Source organism: Callorhinus ursinus, unplaced genomic scaffold (genome assembly GCF_003265705.2).
Source record: "Callorhinus ursinus isolate GAN/ISIS: 27379988/994484 unplaced genomic scaffold, GSC_fseal_2.0 scaffold3, whole genome shotgun sequence".
NCBI lineage: Eukaryota > Metazoa > Chordata > Mammalia > Carnivora > Otariidae > Callorhinus > Callorhinus ursinus.
This window is the reverse complement of record NW_027397065.1, coordinates 28,662,177-28,674,456: the sequence shown is the minus strand read 5'-3', so window position 1 is coordinate 28,674,456 and position 12,280 is coordinate 28,662,177. Positions and strand designations below refer to the sequence as shown.

General features: G+C 51.0%; 1 protein-coding gene across 5 annotated transcripts in view; it reads left to right on the top strand.

Annotated features, from left to right (window-relative positions):
- The first annotated feature begins 5,368 nt into the window (after positions 1-5,368).
- The window catches only part of CDHR2 (cadherin related family member 2), a 33,023-nt gene continuing 26,111 nt past the window's right edge, over positions 5,369-12,280 (top strand). For all 5 annotated transcript variants that reach the window (XR_012377143.1, XR_012377145.1, XR_012377146.1 and 2 more), the window contains exon 1: positions 5,369-5,409. The gene's annotated coding sequence lies outside the window, so the exon portion shown is untranslated. The remainder of the gene's footprint in view (positions 5,410-12,280) is intronic.

Genomic DNA, 12,280 nt, shown 5'->3' with positions numbered 1-12,280 from the left:
GTCAGTTAAGCCTCTGACTCTTGGTTTTGGCTCAGGTCATGATCTCGGGGTCCTTGGGATTAAGTCCTGTGTCAGGCCGTGTGCTCTGTGTGGATTCGGCTTGAGAGTCTCTCTCTCTCTCTCTCTCCGTCTGCCCCTCCTGCTTGTGCTCTCTCTCTCTCTCTCAAATAAATAAATAAAATCTTTAGAAAAAGTAAAATTAAAAATTAAAAATAAAAGATTCCACCTGTTAACGACACCATGCAGGATTTGTCTGTCTGGCTTATTTAACTTAGCATGATGCCATCCAGGCCCATCCTTGTTGTCACAAATGACAGGATTTCTTTCTTTTTTAAATGGCTGAATACTATTCCACGGTGTATGTATCCCACATCTTCTCTATCCATTCATCTGTTGATTGACACTCAGGTGGTTTCCATGTCTCAGATATTGTGAATAATACTGCCATGAACACAGAGATGTCTCTAAATCACTGAATGGTATTCCTCTGTATAAACGTACAACCGTTTTTGAAACCCAGTCTTCTGAGCAAATGTTTGGCCTCTGCACTCCAGCCTTGGTCCTTCACTTCCCCCCAAGGGTCAGGTTCTTTCTGGAATGGGATTTTGTACACCCTATTCCCTATGCCCGGGCTTCCCTTTTTTCCTCTTGGCCTGGCCTACTCTGCTCTCATATAGATTATCCCTCTGTGGGGCAGGAATGTCTGGTCCCCTCTAACCCTGCCAGTGCCCAGCACCAAGCACAGTGTCTGGCATACAGTGAGTATTCAATCCCTGTCTGTTGAATGAACACTGAAGTGACAAGGAGGCCCAGGAGGGCCATGTGGCATCAAGTCACGTTCCTAGAGGGCTCAGAGGCATTATGTTCCATCTTAGAACTCCACTAAGTTCACTGAAAGGAGACAGCCACATGGTTATTTTCCCGATGGGGAAGCTAAAGCTCAGAGAGGGAAAGTGGCTTTCCTTAGGACACACAGCCAGAAAAGGGACAGAGCTGGAATGTGAGCCCAGGTCTGTGTGGCTGCTATGCCTACCTCTGGTGGTAGTGGGGAGTGGTTGGAGGGGCCTCAGGGAAAGCTCTGGAGGAGCTGTCTCACAGCAGAGACAGGAAGCAGGATCTGGTCCTCTCAGAAGGTGGACCCGATGGAAGTGGTCAGGGTATCTCTCAACTCAATGAAACACGTATAGTTGGGGTCATGGAGTGGAGGCCGTGTAAGCAGGTGAACCTCTCCATACTGGAGGCATGAGAGCATGACAGAACAGCCACTTGGGAAGGGTAATTTAGAGGGAATGTGTGCCCTGGAAAGGGGCTCAGGAGTCTGGTGTTGGGGAGGAGTTGGTTTCTTGGGTCCTAAATTCTTTCTAGGGTTGGAGGCTATGAGTCTCTGACACCAAGGGGCTGTCCTTGGGCCGGTCCCTTTGCTGTAGAACAGAGCAAGGAAGAAATCTTGGACTCTGCAAAGCTGTGTGCAACATGGAGAGGAGACTGGGAAGTTGATGAGGGCTTGGACACATTCACAGCAAAGAGCCACTCTAAGCTCAGGCTCTCCAGCTCGACCCCTGAAGTTGTACCACGTGGCGGGGGTTGGGCAGGGGAGGTATATGGTATCTCCATGATGCAGATGAACAAGGGGCAGCTCAGAGAGGAGTGACTTGCCCAGTGTCATCCAGTTGGTCAGAGGCAAGTGAGGACTTGATTTCAACTTGATCAATTCTGAGCACATAGTGAGTGCACACAGTAGGTTGCCAGGAAAGACAGGCAATGAGTTTTTCTGAACAAAATTTTTAAAAACCACACACCTAGAACAGTGGCTAGGACGGAGCCCTGGTGTGTATCTGAATTTCTATACCATGTGCACTTTCTCTATCACTTGCTCTTGTGCTAAGTGCTTCACTGTATTACCTGAGGCTTTTTTGTTTGTTTTTGTTTTTTATAGGGGATGAGTAACACAAGCGGGAAAGTTTATGAAAGCAAAAATACACTCTCCAGATATGACAGTGGGTGAACTCAAGAGAGAGAACTGCGCCTACCTGATTAATCTTTATAATAAACCTTTGAGTTGGGTTCTGCTGTTACACCCATTTTACAGATGAGGACATTGAGGTTGGGGAGATGGCTAAGGCCCCCAGCTGGTAAGTGGGAGGGAAGGGGTTTGGACCCAAGTCATCTGAATCCACATCCTGGCCTCTTAGACCTACTTTCGGACTGGCAGCCTGCCTTTCCCTGAAGCTGACCCTGGGCCTGGGGCTATTACTCAGACCTAGATTTCCACAGCCCAGAGCTCAGTGAGCTTCTCAGGCTGCATTGTGCAGGCAGACAGGTGCTGCTTGAGATGGGCAGGGCACCATGGGGCCACACCTGGCTCATCCAGATGCTGTCCAAAGGTCTGGCAGGCTAGGACATGCCCTCTTGGGGCTGGAGCAGTGACTCAGAGCTGCTGGCCCCAGGTGTCACAGCAGGAAGGGAGACCAGGGGTTTGGGTTTGGGGTCTGCCCTACCTGGAGCTGGGCAGAGAGACCAGGCTGACTCCTTTGGTCTGGGGCAGGCCTGGAGCCTGGGGCTGCCTGCCCTTCTTCTTAGTCGTTAGGTCACTAGCAAGCCCACCACACCACAACAAAAACTAACATCCATTGAAACTTTACCTCTTGTTGGACACCGTGCTCAGGACTTTATTTTTTATTTTTTTAAAGATTTTATTTTATTTTATTTATCTTTCTATCTATTTATTTATTTATTTAGAGCACGAGCGTGGGGCAGGGCAGAGGGAGAGGGAGAGAAAGAATCTCCCACAGATTCTGTGCTGAGCACAGAGCCAGACATAGGGCTCGATCCTACAACCATGCTCGGGACTTTAAATGCATGACTTCATTTCATCCTCGCCACCACCTTTGGAGATAGGTCTCATACATTATCCACGATTTACAGACAGGGGAACTGAGGCTTACAGAGGTGATGTAACGTGCTCCATCACAACTGAACCTGGCTGTCTGGCCCCTCAGCCCAGTCTCTTAACAACCATCTTGTTTTATTTTGTTTTGTTTTTTAAATATTTTATTTATTGATTTGAGAGAGAGAGGGAGCCTGACTGAGGGTGGAGGGAGGGGCAGAGGGAGAGCATCTCAAGCAGACTCTGCACTGAGCTTAGAGCCCCATGCAGGGCTCCATCTCACCACCCCAAGATCACAACCTGATCCGAAATCAAGAGTCAGACGCCCAACCAACCAAGCCATCCAGGTGCCTCCTTTATAAGATTTTATTATTTTTAAGTAATCTACACACCCGATGTGGGGCTTGAACTCACAACCCCAAGATTAAGAGTCACATGCTCTACCCACTGAGCCAGCCAGGTGCCCCCTTAACAACCATCTTAAAATAGTCATATCAAATACCATCCACCTTCTGCAGCATCCGCTCCTTGGAGACACACAAGAGGAAACACCTCAGATTGAGTTATCAGAACTCAGATCGCCTTGGCTCCCAGATCCTGATATTTGCATGCTCTCTCTCTCTCCCTCCACGCCATTCTCCCCACCCCCTGCGCGCACATGCATGTGTGAGTGAGTGTGTGTGTGTGTGTGTGTGTGTGTATTTAGTGGATAGATGCCAGCCTTAATGGATCAGTGGATCCTGTTTTCTCTTCCCTTTGTCTACTGAGAAGCTCAGAATGCAATTCATGACCCACCTCTGACAAGTAACCAGAACTGCGAGGCAAATACTTAAATATTTTATGGATTTTCTTCAAGCCTGTATTCTCCTTGTTTCCCTCATACCTTTGCCCTTCATCTTGGTTTCACCTTTTTAAGCTTGTTGAAGCATATATTTTCTTTCCAGTTTTTGAGTTGTGCTAAAATACACATAACATAAAATTCACTATTTTCAAGTGTACAGTTCAGAAGTATTAAGTATGCTTATAATGCTGTGCAACCATCACCACCATCCACCTCCAGAACTCATTTCATCTTGCAAAACTGCAACTCTGTCCCCATTAAATAACTTATTCCCTCCCCCCCAACCCCTCGTGACCATCATTCGACGTTCTGTTCCCATGAATCTGACTACTTTAGATACCTCGTGTAAGTGCAATCATCTACTGTTTGTCCTTCTGTGACAGGCTTATTTCACTCAGCATCATGTTCTTAAAGCTCATCCATGTTGCAGCATGTGTGATAATTTCCTTCCTTTTTAAGACTGAATAACATTCCATTGTGTGTATATGGTGCATTTTGTTTATCCGTTCATCTGTCGATGGACACTGGGCTGTTTCCACGTTTTAACTAATGCGAATAAGGGTGCTGTGAACATGGGTGTACACGAAGCATGTGTACTTTGATAATCTGTTTTAAATTTGGGGGTTGGGGGGTGGAGAACAAACATCCCTGTTAATGTGCCTGACACATAGTAACATCTAATCTCTAGATACTGAGTCAGGAGTCGTCCCTGCCCATAAGGAGAGGGCCACCCTAGGAGAGGCTGTGATCTTGTACCAGGGGTCTCCTTTCTCCCTTGTCAACACAGGGATGGTTGGGCCTGCGTGGCTGGAGGTGATGAGCACCTGGATGGTATTTACTTTTTTATTTTTTTTAAAGATTCTATTTATTCATTTAAGAGAGAGACAGAGAGAGCACAAGCAGGGGAAGAGGCAGAGGGAGAAGCAGACTCTCTGCTGAGCTGGGAGCCCAATGCGGGGCTCTATCCCAGGACATGGAGATCATGACCTGAGCCAAAGGCAGATGCTTAACAATCTGAGCCACCCAGGCGCCCCCTGGATGGTATTTAAAGGCAGCCTGGGGATGGATGAGTCCCTGGAAGAAGGGAGGTATCTTCTGAGAGCCTCAGTGAAGGGGAATATTAGCAACAATAGGCAGGAGAGTGCATTATGCAAGTTCAAGGTTGCCCTCGCTCTTCTCTGAAAACCTCATAGACGCCCTCTGGAATCTCCATATTTGATTGCTTATTAGTCCCCTCTCCTGACCTAACCACTCTCTCACCTTCTCTATAGGCTCCCCGTCACTGAGGCCTCTCACAGCCGTGAGGGGTTGGGGCGCCTAAGGGTCATTTTCGGACTGTCAGCTGTCCCCCTCCCCACCTCCTGCCTGCCCCAGGGCTGGGCCTGGGTCCCAGGTCCTCTGGGCTCAGGCTCTGCGAGGCCCTTTCTCCTGGGGCCTGAGCCTGCCATCCTGGCAGTACTAGGGCGGGTCGCCTCAGCCCCGCCCCCCCGCCCCCTCGCTAGCCGTGGTCAGCGCCTGTTGAGGAGTCGGTCCCATTCTTCCCATCCTGGGAGGTGCGGTCTCTGGCAGGGTTAATGATTGCTCAAGGGAGGAGGAGATGGTGCCAAAGTCTGCTGGCTGCGCTGTGGCATGCCCCAGACGGTGCCCATCTGCCACAGTCACAGCCCCTTCTGGGGCCCAGGTAGGGAAGGCACAGCCTGGCTGCAGCAGGGGCTCGGGAGTCTTCTGGCTAGGGGTAGGGGCTGAGTGGGGTTGTAGGGGCTCACGTGAGCTCTGGGGTCCCACCCAGCTGGGTGGGCGCACTGGTGCTGGGTTGAGTGGATCTGGAGCTGAGTCCCAGGCTAACTACAAGGCCTGTCTCCTCTCCGTGTGGGGCTGGTAGTACCTATTCCCAGATTCTGATGGCTCACCTCCCTTCCAAGTCCTTGGGTCATTTGGACACACGGAGGTTTCTTCACAGGACAGAAAGGAGGCAGTTCCCTCAGGGAAGTATGTTGACCTGCCTGGGCCTCTTTCACAAGAAATGCAAGGGGGTGATTTGGGGTGGGGCGGGGGGAACTCCCTAGAGCTCTAGGAGAAAGAATGGGGCTCTGACCCCAACTGCTTGAGTTCAGATCCCAGCTCCGTCCTGGCTTTGGGGGGCTCTGGAACTCTTCTGGACCTCGGTTTCCACATTTGTAGAAGCAGGATGGTCCCAGGGCTGGAAGGAAGCTGGAGAGCCGTGAGGCAGAGGCGGGCCTGTGGTCCACGATGGACTTACTGCCACCTCAGCCGGTGCTGGGATGCATCTGGCTAGCACTGACTGCAGGCTGGCCCTCAGCTCTGGCTCATTCCAGGCCTGGTGTGCCAAGTGGGGACTCAGCTGAGAGCCAGGGACAGGGTGGGCCTCTTCTCTGAGGCAGGGACTGCCGGGCTGGGGCACTAGATGCCCAACCCGGGCTCAGGGAACAGTGGGATCTGACCGATGGAAACCAGCATGTGGACTCTGTGGTTCTTAACCTCACCCCATTTCTCAGCAGGGAAACTGAGGCTCAGAGGGAGTAAGGGCTTGCCTGGGGTGGGGGGGAGGGTACAGTGAGTAAGTGAGATTCTGGAATCCAAACCAGGGCCGTTTGACTCCATTATCTGTCTGCCGCTGAAGCAGCCAGCGTGGTGGGCACTGGAGGGGCCCCGTGGCAGGGAGCCCAGTGCCCTTGGGGTCCACATTCTTGCACCAGCGCTCCCTGGATGGGCTGGTATCTGCCTTGTGGGTGTAGGTAGGGCCCCACGGAGACCTATGCGGATTTAGCCCTCCAGGCCGAGAGGCAGGAAGTGTGTCCTGCAGCTAGCCGGAGCCATGGCAGACTTTTGTGCTGTGCCCAGTGGCTGGGAAGCTCACTGGTGGGACAGGTTTATTCTTGTTCCTTCCCCAGCTCACATGGGCCCTGTACATTTTTCTCGAATGACCAAATCCAGAGGTGACACTCTGGACCAAAGAACTTTGGCCTCATTATGATCAAATGAATGTGTGTGTGTAAGAAGTCTCGAACAAGGGGCCAAGCTTGTGGGAAACCCGCGTGAAGAGGGTGAAGGGGGGAGGAGAGGTGGGAGCAGAGCAAGACAGAGCACTGGACTGGGTGGGATGGGAATCAGAGGGGTGGCATCCCAGCTTTGCCCCCAACTGGCTCAGGGACGTTGGGCAGGAGCCTTATTCTCCCTGGGCTCAGGCATAAAGGGGATTTGACAGCCACCTCTCCCTTCCAGGGGGATGATCCAGACCAGATGCAGGGGAAAGACTTTGGGTCTGCCTTACTCTAATGTAGAGGGTCATCACTGTTGCTCCGAGTAAGGACCAGCATGCTTCTTGAGGCCCCGTGAGAATGGGAGGGGGAAGTCGGAAGAAGCTTCCATGAGCCATGAGTGTAGCTGGCTATAGGAAGGGGGCCTGGAGGTGGAGGCCTCAGGGACCCTGGAGGATGAAGCTGCCTCTTCCTCTACCTTGCCCTTGGGGGCTCTGAGATGTCTGGGGGAAGTCTGGCTGATGAGGAAGAGCAACCCAGCAGCTGGGAAAGAGAGAGCACAGACTTCCTGCTTTGGGTTCTGATCCCATTAGTGAGTGGATCACGTCCCTTCTGCTCCTGGACCACAGTGTGCCGAGGACTGAATGGCGCAGGGTACAAAGTGCCAGCCACAGCACCTGACCCTTCCTTGTCAGCCTCCTTCCCCTCGAGCACTGGATCCCGAGGGCAGGAGTTTCCTGTTTTCCTGCCTGCACTTTGTCATAGTGAAGAGCACACTTTGCACACCTGCGCCTGCACACTTAATGACTAATTGTCATTGGTCCTATGGCTACTGACTCACCTCCAGAGGAGAGGAAGCAGGGGAACAAAGAAGGTGAGGGGTGAGGTCCAAGATCGCGCGGTGGGAGGATATCAGGGCCGGCTGCATCCAGCCGGTGTTAAGGTGCCCTGGACTTTGCTCACACGGTGAACGCCAGCAGCCTACCACCATCACCAGCGTCCAACTGCATTTGTGGGCCCACTGGGTGCCCCCTGCCACCACCGTCCCCACCCCCCCCACCGGCCTCCACCAACCCCATCTGCCTCTCCACCCTCAACATCGCAAATGTTACCAGTGCCTCTGTCCCCATCACTGCTTCCATCCCCACTGTCACTTCTACCCCCTACCGAACTGCTGGCCCCGTCCCACCCCACCTCTGCACCCAGCTCCAGGGCCGCCTCAGGCACTACGTTTGACCTCAGCTCCTTCAAGCCGGCACCCTCCAGAGCAGGGCCACCTCTGTGTCACAGGAGGACTGGGAGTAGCAGTCACAAGGTGAGGACGAGCCCACAACAGGCAGAAGGAAGGGATTTGCATTTGCTGAGCAACTTCTGTGCGCTGGGCGCTGAGTTGGCACCGTCCATTCTCATTCCCTCCCCCACCCCTTAGGACTTCTTAGAGTTGTCAGTCCCATCTTACAAATGAGGAAATGGTCGGGGCGCCTGGGGGGCTCAGTCGGTTAAGCTCAGGTCCTGATCCCTGATCCTTGCTCAGTGGGGAGTCTGCTTCTCCCTCTCCCTCTGCCCCTCCACCCCCCCAACTCACGCCTTCCTGCTCGCTCTCTCTGTCTCTGAACTCAATAAATAAAATCTTCTAGAAAAAAAAAAATTGAGGAAATGGGCTCAGAGGAGGGCAGCGACTTGTCCGGAGAGCTTTTGCTGCCTCTTAGGTCTGTAAGCAACTTGCCTCTCTGAACTTTCGTTTCCCCGTTGGTAAAGTGGGTGTAGTGATGCCGATCTTAAGCGTTCTTGTGTTGAGTCGTGTCCAGCTTGGTGTCTGGCGCAGAGTAGACATCCCTTCCTTGGCACCTATTGCTGCTCACTGCCATGATGCTTAACGGCCACCCATATTCCACTGAGGTCTCGGTGACGGCTTTGTTGACCATTCCTTGGTGTTCCCACGCTTAGGTTACTTCCATTTTCCATGATTATAAATAACCACTTGTCAGGAACAATTTGCTGCTGCAACAGTTTCTTTATTTTAGGTTAGTTGGATTACCGGATCAGAGAGGACAAAAATTTTGAAGGTTTGGGGTTCACAGCTTACCTGGGGTTTTCCCCTCCTGCTGGAGCCCTGGGGAAAGGTGAGGGCCACACCCTTCCCTCTATGCATGGGAGAGACCCTCTCACTTCTAGCTGTGAGCTCCTCTGAGCCCGTTCCTCTGTCTGTAAAATGGGTTGCTGCAGAGATTAAATTCTGTGAATTTCAAATGTCCTGCCTCCAAATCATATCTCTATTCCTGCCTCTTCTCTCCAGCCCTGTTACCACCATTTCAATCCACCATCATGGAGCAGCTAGAAAGATCTTTTAGAAAAGTAAACTAGTCTCTCCCCTGCTTAAACCTTGAGGTGACCCTCTGTTTTCCTTAGGCTAAAGCAGACCGTCCTCATCGGGTCTTAGAGGGCCCGCCACGATCTGCCTCTGCCTGCTTCCCCATGCCCATCTCCTTCCCTGCCCCTCTCTCCCTTTGCTCCTGCCACAAGGCCCCTCTTTCCAATTCCTGGAACACACCTGGGTCTTATTTGGCCAGGGGCCATCTCTCATACTGGCCAAGTTACCAGGAGCAATCTTGTAACAGTGCTTGCTTTAGCAGCATAACATGGGACTGAATTTCTTTTTAAAGATTTTATTTATTCATTTGAGACAGAAAGATACAGAAAGAGGGAGAGAACACCAACAGGGGGAGAGGCATAGGGAGAAGGAGAAGCAGACTTCCCACTGAGCGGGGGCTCATCCCAGGACCCAGAGATCATGATCTGAGCTGAAAGCAGAAGCTCAACCATCTGAGCCAACCAGGTGCCCTGGGACTGAATTTTTTTTTTTAAAGATTTAATTTTTAAGTACGCTCTACACCCAATATGGGTCTCAAACTCACAATCCCCATGTCAAGAGTCGCGTGCTCCACCGACTGGGCACTGAATTTTAAAAATTTAAATAATACTGCAAGATTTATAATAACAATTCACCTCTGAGTTGCCTTTGCCCATATTTTTGTTTGATTTAGTTTAGATTTTTCAGTGTCTGTCACTGGTGTTCAGGTTTCCACGATTTGTTGTATTTGCCTATTTCCATGGTGTGATACCTCCACCCTGGCTCATTTCAAGCCACGAACATACTGCCAGCCAGCTTCTAAAATTCCTGAAGCTATGGCAATTTTCAGTAGCAGCTCCAGCATGCAATGGCACCCGTCTTCCCTTCAATGTCTGATGCATCTTAATCCAGATTAAGAACAAGGCTCTAAGTCTAGTGGGGTCCCTGGGTTGTGGGGGAACTTGTCTTTTGGAGGCCACATCATAAAGTGATCCAATGGAGGCCCCTACATTTCAGAATCTGTAGGTTTTTTTCTCTTGAGTGGGTCCATTCTGTTTTTTATTTCTGGTGGTTGGGGGAGGTGTCCGTTTTTGTTTTTTTTAAATGTTATTTATTTGAGAGAGAGATAGCAGCGGAGATAGCGGGAGAGAGCACGAGCTGGGAGGAGAGGGAGAAGCAGAGTCCCCGCTGAGCAGGGAGCTCGATGTGGGGCTCCATCCCAGGACCCTGGAGTCATGAACTAAGCTGAAGGCAGCCACTTAACCACTTACCCACTTAACCCACTGAGATCCCCTATCATCTGCCAGTGCTTTGGGGACTGAGAGGGGGAGAGGGGCTGAGAGTGCCACCATCTGCTGTACAGCCTTTCACTTAGCCACCTGTTTTGCCCTGGTGCCCCACTTCCACCAGGCCTAGTGCCCCAGGTCCAGGTCTCTCTGATTCAGCCTCTGTAGGAAGGAGCCTCCCCGTACATTCCCTTGTGTGGGGGTTGGGGTGCCAGCCCCCTGACTGCATGGGGTGGGGACTGGTATCTGGAAGTCTAATGGCTTCACATGAAAATTTAACCAATTTTCCTGCTTTTAGGCCCCCCCACCTCTGTTTTCAGAGGGTTCTAGAACCTTCAATCCTTCAGCCTTGCTGGGGTTTTAAGCTGGGTTCCTGTGGGTGCCATCCCTACTCTGATTTTATTTATTTATTTATTTATTTATTTATTTATTTATTTATTTATTTTTAAGAGTTTATTTATTTGACAGAGTGAGAGAGACAGTGAGAGAGGGAACACAAGCAGGGGGAGCAGGAGAAGGAGAAGCAGGCCTCCCCCGGAGCAGGGAGCCCGATGCGGGGCTCGATCCCAGGACCCTGGGATCATGACCCGAGCCAAAGGAAGATGCTTAACTGACTGAGCCACCCAGGTGTCCCAGTTTTGGTTCTTCTCCACACGAGTCTCTTCAAGAGACTGCTGCAGCTTTCGAACAGCATGGCTGCTGGTTTCCAAGAGTGAGTGTTCCAAGAGACCGGAAGGGGAAACTGCCAGTATCTCGGGGTCAAGGCCTGGAAACTGGCACAGCATCTCTGGCACCATATTCTATCAGTCAGTCATGGGGCCTGCCCCGATGTCTTAATTATAAAACCAGTGGGATTTTTAATTTAAGGAGATGACTGTGTAATGACATGCAAAGACTAAGGCCATTGAAAGAAGATTTTTATCACAATTTTCTAGAGAAGGGGCTTGCCATGCCATGCAGGGCCACATGGGGAAGCATTTGGTCAGGAGGCAGAAGGAGAAAGGAGAAAGCATGACCCAGAGCCTCAATGTGTTTTCCATGGGAAGGAAGCTGCGGGTCAGCAGCCGAGCAAGCTTAGGATTGAATAGTTGGAATAATTTGGGCCAGCTAGCGGGGTCGTCCTTAGTTGTCCAGTGCTTGTTCCTGGGGTGAATCAGGGCAGGGACAATATTTGACTTGATGTGTGAACTAGACAAAGGAGGGAGTTGGGGTGTGGACTCTGGATGGGTTGGCTCGTATAGGAGAGGAGTGTTTGCAGGGAAGTCATTTGCCATCTCTAGGAACTAGCTTACCTGAGAAAGGCCAGTGAGACCCCCGAGATGGTAAAACCTCATAAACAGAGAAAATAAAAACATGATGAATGTACCAGATTTAAAGGGCGGGGGCAGGCATAGTCCTCATCTCTTGCTGCAATCAGAGTCAAAAGGTTGGCAGTCCTCTTTATCTGCCATACTGCCTAAAGTAGCGCCCCTCTTCATGCTCCCACAGTAGCTTCATTCTCTTCCTTCATAGCACTGAATGCAGCAAGCAGTTAGACTTGTTCACCTGTTTCGGGTCTGTCTTATTCACTAAAGTTGTGAGCTTGGTGAAGCCAGCCCCTTGGCTCTTTTGGTCGCAATTATTCCCCCAGTGCTGGGAACAAGCTCTAGCACATAGGGGACTGTGGACATCCATAAATATTTATTAAAAGAATGAATGAATGAATCAGGGTACCAAGCACATGGTAGGTGCTCAGGAAATGTCAGCAGACATTTAAAATTACCAACCCTCCTGATACCTCTGTATTTTCCCCAGCAGTGAGGGAAAACGGGGTGCACCTCTTGCCATGCAAAGCATGAAGGGTGAAACGGGGCATGGTTAGAAATGATGCTGGGGAGGTAGGCGGCAGTCAGGCATGGATGGTCTGTGGAAGTCCTT